The sequence below is a fragment of the Gavialis gangeticus genome, unplaced genomic scaffold, assembly GCF_001723915.1.
Source record: "Gavialis gangeticus isolate Ggan-Ray unplaced genomic scaffold, GavGan_comp1, whole genome shotgun sequence".
In the NCBI taxonomy this organism is placed as follows: Eukaryota; Metazoa; Chordata; order Crocodylia; family Gavialidae; genus Gavialis; species Gavialis gangeticus.
The window spans coordinates 32,610,403-32,617,997 of record NW_017728992.1 but is presented as its reverse complement, the minus strand read 5'-3'; positions in this window follow the sequence as shown (position 1 = coordinate 32,617,997).

Here is a 7,595-nt window from a genome sequence, read left to right as displayed (position 1 = left end):
CAAACAGGACCAGTACCACCCAAGCAAAAATATAACCCCCTTTTTATGAAACTTGAGCAAACAAAGAGAGCACAAGTGCCAACTCGTTAATTATTCATGCCAGGCGTGAAATAATTGGCTATTCTGTTTCCTATAACTTTGAAAGAACTTCCGCCCAGAGCAGAGATCTCAGAGCATTCCCAAGAGACACAGCTTGTAACCCGATCAGTTACAAACAATATCTCCCCGCCTCCGGTTAGTTTTATTTTTTTTCTTCTGGCGTAACCCCGTTCCTGCCAGCTCACTCTTTTCGTCTTATCTTATCTTTTGTATGTCCCTCTCATCAAGAGCTTTTGGTAAAGACCGTAGTAATTTGTGTAAACTGTTTGAAACCTGTACTCAGCAAGTCTGCAATCCACTGTAATCGCTGGGTGACAGAACATCTCCATGCTGTAACTAAATCAGCTGCTTCTGCCTATGCTGCAAGCCATCAGTAGCGTAAGTAAAATAAACTTTCTGTGTAACCAATACGCTTTAAATCATCTGACTATCTGACTCCTGCTCACCATTAACACCCGGCTGTCTGGTCATAAATCCCCCCTCGCACCAAGCCGGTCGTACTGACCCGGGCTCGCAGGTCAAGGGTGCACCGGCATCTGGGCACGACAAACTTCAAGGCAGAAACAGAATTAGAATTTAATTCCAGAGCAACTTTTAACTGATTTAAGCATGAGGCTCCCCCTTCCCCGCCCCCCCATCTCAGTGTAAAGATTTTTAAAGCAGATGTGGCACAATTCATTTGTGCAGCACCAGATTGCTGTTGACCCATACAAATATCAAAGCTGGAACCATTTGCTCCATTACACAGACTTGTGCTAATGAAGTAAATGATAGAAATAGCATGTTGTTATTCTGTGTGTGGACTGGCAGTAGAGGGGAATCAGACACTTTACCAATGGGTTTCACCAGTGTGTGTTAACAGAAAAGAATTAGTGATATTTAAGGAATTTGGGTTCTATTCCAGTGGTTGGAGTCAACTGTGCTGTTATATTCTTTTGCCCATATTTTCCACTCCCAAGCTTACCTTCTTCTTCTCTATATCCTTTAATTGCTCTCTTCCCCACCCTATGTCCTTGTCTCAGCTCAATTTCTTGCTTTCCTGGTGCCAACCTCATTCTTGGGCTTCTTACAAAAAACAATTCTATTTCAGCTACCTTTCCAGGCTTTCTGTTTGAGTCTCAATAGGTGTGTCTACACATGCACTAATGTGATTTTACTAATGTGCATTAAATTTAGTACCTCCACTATAAAGTACTAAATAAATGCACATTAGGCTGTGGTAATTTCCAGTGGCGCACATGCATGCTTTTTAGGTGATGCTTAATGCACAGTAGTCTGTTCTATGGTGCAGTAGCATATTAGCAGGATTTTTTATGCACCTCTTTAATGGGCAGTAGAATAGGCTACTGTGCATTAAAGTGCATGTGTAGATGCACTCAATATGTCCCATCCCCATCCAACAGCCAGTTACTGTTTTGTTCCCTGAATATTCTCATTTGTTCTTCCCTCCCAACTATTTTTCTCTAGTGCTCAGTTAGTCTCTTTGATTAGCCAGCCTCAGCTCCCCCTATTCAGAACTCCTCATCTGACCTCAGTGTTTTTTACACTGAGCAGTCAGCTGCTGCTCTTTCTTTCCTCTGATTTCCCTCACCAGGTCTCAGTCAAAGTTTGTCCAAGCTATTTGCCTTGTCTTGTGTTGCCTTGCCTGATCCATTTAGTTCCATTCCAATCTATTCCCAGTTTACTCCTTCATCCTAATTTAGTCCTTACCCTCTCACATGTTCTGGCTTTTCACCCTTCTGCATTTGAATTTGGAAGCTTCCTTTCCCATGTTGCATGGGTGTTAGACAGGGAGTTATTGAGAACAGGAGAGAGAGAAAGAGAAACTTTCTGTCCTTGACCCTGAAAACTCTTGCCCAACCCTAGTTTGGTGCAGCTGGGCAAGACCATTAGAGGGAAAGTTTGGTATCACCCTGGGTTATAGTGTGATCACTGAGAATGGGTGTTAGAGAGATGAGCAGTTACTGTTAGAGGTCTCTAGTGAGAAGTTTTTTTTATCTCTGAAGGCTTGTAATCAAGCTAGATTTGGATAACCATTTATAGGAATAGCAAATAGAAAGTTTTTCACGGCCAGCCCTTGACAAACTTCAAGTTCCTGTTCCAAATGTCCAGACCTGGAAAAAGGTCTGCCTTAGACCTAGAAAATGTTGCCAGAATTAAACATATTTTCCCTAGGCAGGATCTGAGAAAGGGTGTAATTATTTCCACTCAAATGTTCCAAAATAATACATGATGCCGAGCAAAATAAATGTAAAGGGCACTTCATCTAACATCATTCCCAACTAGACAGTTGATCCATCAAAAGCAAAACAAACCAAAAAACATCCTTGCTTCTCACACATTTCCTGGACCACCATAACTACAGCAGCACTCCAACCCTACTGTCTCCACTCTTTAAAGTTTGGCAAGGTTAAAACAACAGAAAGTGATCTTACAAAGAAAGACCACTAATAAAAGGTGTTACTACCAATCATGTCTGTATTGTGCTTTACCTATTCTATCTGTTTGAACCCAGTAATGATACAATCCAAGGGTTTCTTTCCTTTAACAGTACAAAGGTTTGGAGCATGTAATCTGGACACTGTTGTGTCAGAATAAGGACATTCTGTGTCTCAAAGTTTATCTTACACCTCTTCCAATTTGTACTTATATTTTGATGTGATAAAAGATATTATCAAATAATATTGCTTCTTGCATATGCCTTGAACCATTGTGTCTATACCGACAATACCCTTGAATACAGTCATTGTAATGTAATCAAGTAAAACTATTAGTTTGGTTCTTTGAAATGAAATTGGTTGTTAAACCAACTGGCACATGATAAAATTTTATCTTTGTTAGATAAAAGTTGCTAAAGTTGTGATATCCATTATTCTCTCAAATGTGTAGTTAATAGCAAATTGACATAAAGTATACATTTCAGTTTTTTCAAAGCTAACATACAAGCTGCTCTTTTAACATAATCTAACCAGAAAGTACAGCACTTGAGCTAACCTTATTCTTGAAGTTCTTTGTTTGACTCTTAATAAAGGTGATGTACCTTTTAAAGATAGCAGAAAACTGAACAGAAATGTATCCTCTACCCTACATACAGGAAACTACTGCATAATGACCTTGAGTAAAATATCTTTCTGGAGCATAATATACTTTTTTTCCTATTATTAGTAGAGATCAGCAGTAAAATAAAAAAGGTTAGAGGTACTGTATTTCCACATTTTTATGGGAGAAATGCAATATTATATAAAATGTGACAGCAAAGTTACTGGAATACAGAATGAGAGCAGCAATTGAATTAGTATGGCAAGCTTTTTTTTTTAATTTAGTGGGAGGAGATTATGAATTTTCTGTTTTTGATTATTCCTGAATGAAAGGCTCATGGATAAAACTTCATCTGTTCTTTCTAAGGTGCTCATTACCTCAGTATCTGAATATCTCACAATCTCCAATTAATTTATCTTCACAATGTTCCGACAAGGGAGAGAATTATTCTTGCCTCCATTTTATAACACAGGCAAATATAAGGTACAGAGCATCTGAACCAGCTTCTATGGATGTTAGGAGAAAATATTATATTGTCTTCAGAGTTAGCATATTTTTGGAGGTGGCTGAGGGTGGATGAGGGTAGTTTTTAATTGTAGTAAGAACCCAAAACTCCAGCTGAAGAAAATGCCACCTATGTATAACCAGCCACACTGCAAAGGTATACCTGAGTCATTGCATTGGCCTTAGATGTGGAATAGAATGAATTTTATCATCTTACAGAAGTCTGAGAATGTTCTTGTTCCATATCAGGATGAAACAGAAGCATTTCAAAAACTGTGATGAGAAACTCTTCTGGTGCTTAGTGCACTTGCCTGAGATCTGGGAGGCCTTATTTTTCAAGTTTTTTATCTGGATTGGGTACGGGAGGGACTTACCTATAGATCGCCCTCATCCAAAGTTATTACCCAAAACTACTGGGTTTTTGGTATTGTTCTAGAGTCATAGAGAAGTAAAGCTGTAAGGGACTTCCAGAGATCATCTAGTCCAACCCCCTGTCTGAGGCAGGATCATCACTATCCAAACCATCCTGTCCAACCATCCTCTAAACTCTATACAAGACTTCCCACAATCCTGATACAACATAGACTTAACACCCTAAACTGTTACAAGTAAATCCATGGCAACCAATGTCCTGCTTCTATAAAAATGTGTTAACTATACACTCAGGAAATCCTGGTTAGAGGGCTACATCCTCCACTACAGAGGAAAGAAAAAAACCCACAGTCCATACCAATCTGATTAGGGGGTAAAATTCCTTTCTGACCCCAAATATGGCAATTGGTCTGACTCCTAATGAAGGGGGAAGACCCTCTAGCCAGAAACCCAAGTAGAAGTTCCCCAGTTGAAGCTTTGCTCATAGTAGGAGAATCATCACACCCAAGTTGAAGTTCCCAGCCTTAACTGCGGTTAACACCCAGTGCCTCTGGGAAGGCTTAAAAAGACCCTGACACATGTAGCAGAAGAAAGGAGGTGGGGAGAACCAGTAAATCTCAGAAGCATGGAAAATAACCATGGTAGAAAATAGGCACAGCTATGCCTAAATCATCCCCAACCAGTGACTGTCCAACCTCTTCTTGAATACCTCCAGTGATGGAGAGTCCACAACTTCCCTAGGCAGTATATTTCACTGCCGCATTATTCTAACTGAAGAAGTTTTACCAGATATATAATTTAAATTTACTTTGTTGCAACTTCAAGCCATTGATCCATGTGCTCTTTTCTGTGGCAAGAGAGAAAATATGTTTTCCCTTTTCTTTATGGTAGCCGTTCAAATATTTGAAGATGACTATCATGTCCCATCTTAAGCACCTTTTCTGCAAGCTAAACATACCTAGTTCCTTCAGCCTCTCTTTGTATGACTTGCCTTCCAAGCCCTTGATAATCTTTGTTGCCCACCTCTGGACTGTCTCTAACTTTTCCATGTCCTTTTAAAAATGTGGAGCTCATAGACGGACACAGTACTTCATATGAAGCCTAACCAGTGCCAGGTTGAGAGGCACTATCACTTCACATGTCTTGTACCTGATGCTTCTACTGAAGCAGTAGAAACCCACGTTCACCTTTTGTGCAGCTGCATCACACTGCAGACTCATATTGAAACTGTGGTCTACCAAGATTCCCAAGTCCTTTTCCATATAGTTGCCATCCAACCAGGTCTCTCCTCTTTTGTATTTGTGTGTTTTTGAATATTCCTTCTGAGTTTCATAGATTTCATAGACATTAGGGCTGGAAGGGACTTCGTGAGATCATTGGGTCCAGCCCCCTGCCCAAAGGGCAGGAAGTCAGCTGGGGTCAAATGACCCCAGCAAGGTAATCAGCCAAACAGTTCTTGAATGTGTCCAAAGTAGGTGCTTGCACCACTTCTGAGGGAGTCTATTCCAGGCTCGGGAGACTCGGACAGTAAATAAGTTGTTCCTTATGTCCAATTTAAAATAGTCTTTCAGTAGTTTGTGACCGTTAGACCTTGTCTTCCCTTGGGGTGCCCTGGTGAACAGACGTTCTCCCAGTTCCTGATGCACACCCCTTATATACATATAGGCTGCCACCAAGTCTTTCCTGAGCCTTTTCTTCTCTAGGCTGAAGAGTCCAATGTCTCTTAGCTTCTCCTCATAAGGCCTGCTTTCTTGACCTCTAATCATGTGCATGGATCTTCTCTGGACAAGTTGTAGCACCTTGTCTTTGTCCGCATTGAACTTCAAGGTGAGGTAGAAGGAACCAGGAGGAGATTGTCCTGTGGTTTTCAACAGAAATTCCACCCTGTATCTGAAAGACCTTTCCTTGAAGAAAAATAAATAAATAAAATGATATACTGAAACAGATTTTGGCCTGACACTGGTTACATTATGAGCTGGTAAGTCTCTCAGTTTATACAGACCTAAGCAAAGAATCCTTTATGCAGTCTAGCTCTTCCTTTCTTTAAGCTGTTCATTCCATCTTGCTTTCTTTCACTTTTTTCCTGACATAAAGACAACTTTTCTCCTGCACCAGAGTGATAAAATAAATTAATAATACATCTGTGAGAATCTCAGATGAAAAGCACAAGAGATGCACAAAAGGTTTGATATGGAATTATTTCTCAGATTGTGGCTTTATGTATTAGATATTACGCTATCCATTTTACAAATAGGAAAATTGAAAAACAGCAAGTGAAATCAACAATCACTTGTCAAATCAGTGACAGAAGCAAGAATAAGTAACTGGAATCACCTGCATTTAAACCACTATATAGGCTTAGCCCAGTGAACAATGTTGGGATATGTTTTCAGAAGAGGTGTTTAATGAATATACCAATGCAACTCTAATAACACTACCCACTTCTATTAAATTACTAGTTGTTGGCAAAACAACACTGATTTGCATGCACGTTATAGGGTTTTGCAAATGTAGTACATGCAGATGCATTTCTATAGGGCACAAAGTGTAGTTCTGTGAATCTTGATAGCAAGTTTAAAGAAGAAAGATGCATTTAGATTTTAATATTTAGGCAAGGGTTTTAGTTAATAGAGGGTTAATATTTAACTGCTTGCAAAATGTGCCTCTTTTTGGGTTCTTGTAATGATTAAATTACTGTACTACAGGGGAGAGCAAAGTCTGGCCTGCAGATAAGGCCTGTGATGGAGTCCATAGAATTCATTTCCCAGCAGCACCTGCCTGTGCCTTTGCAGCAAGTTTCCATGGAGACCCCAGCAGCAGCAGGGTCGTGACAGCATGGTGCCAGGGAGACTGGCCCCAACAGCACTAGTAGGGTGCACACCTTGGTGGGGAGATGCTCCAGAGCCAGGATCTTGTGGTGGTAATAGTGTGGTCCAGAACTGGGCAGAGCCACAATCCACTGCCTGCATGCCTCTGCCTTATCTAATGATATTTTCCTAATGACTATTTGAGAACATCCAAATTATAGCATTTGTTGAGCAAAAAGGATACGGGCAAAAGTATGTAAGACTAACTAAGGAATCCTATTATAAATTTACTGTAGATATATATTTTAATAAACATATTTCGTTTACAATAATATCTGTTTGAATATGGCAGCCATTAAAGCTTAAAAGGTAAAGAGGTGATTTATTCATGGTGTCTCTTTATGTATTAAAATTCTGGTAGTGGAATCCATTGCTAATTGATGTTTTGATCAAGCTAAGTTTGCCAGACCAGAAAAGAGGGAATTACTATGATCAATATGCATTACAATAAAAACACAGACTGGGATTTAAAATATGTAATAGATGTTCAACACATAGTTTCATAGTTTCTAGGGTTTTCATAGATTCATAGATTCATAGATTAAGGGTCGGAAGGGACCTAGTAGATCTTCTAGCCCGACCCCCCGCCAGGGCGGGAGAACAACAAAAACCCCAAAAAGAGAAATGGGACTCAAACGAGTCCAGCTAGGTGGGCATCCAGCCTCTTCTTAAAGACCCCCAGGGTAGGGGCCAGCACCACTTCCCTTGGAAGTT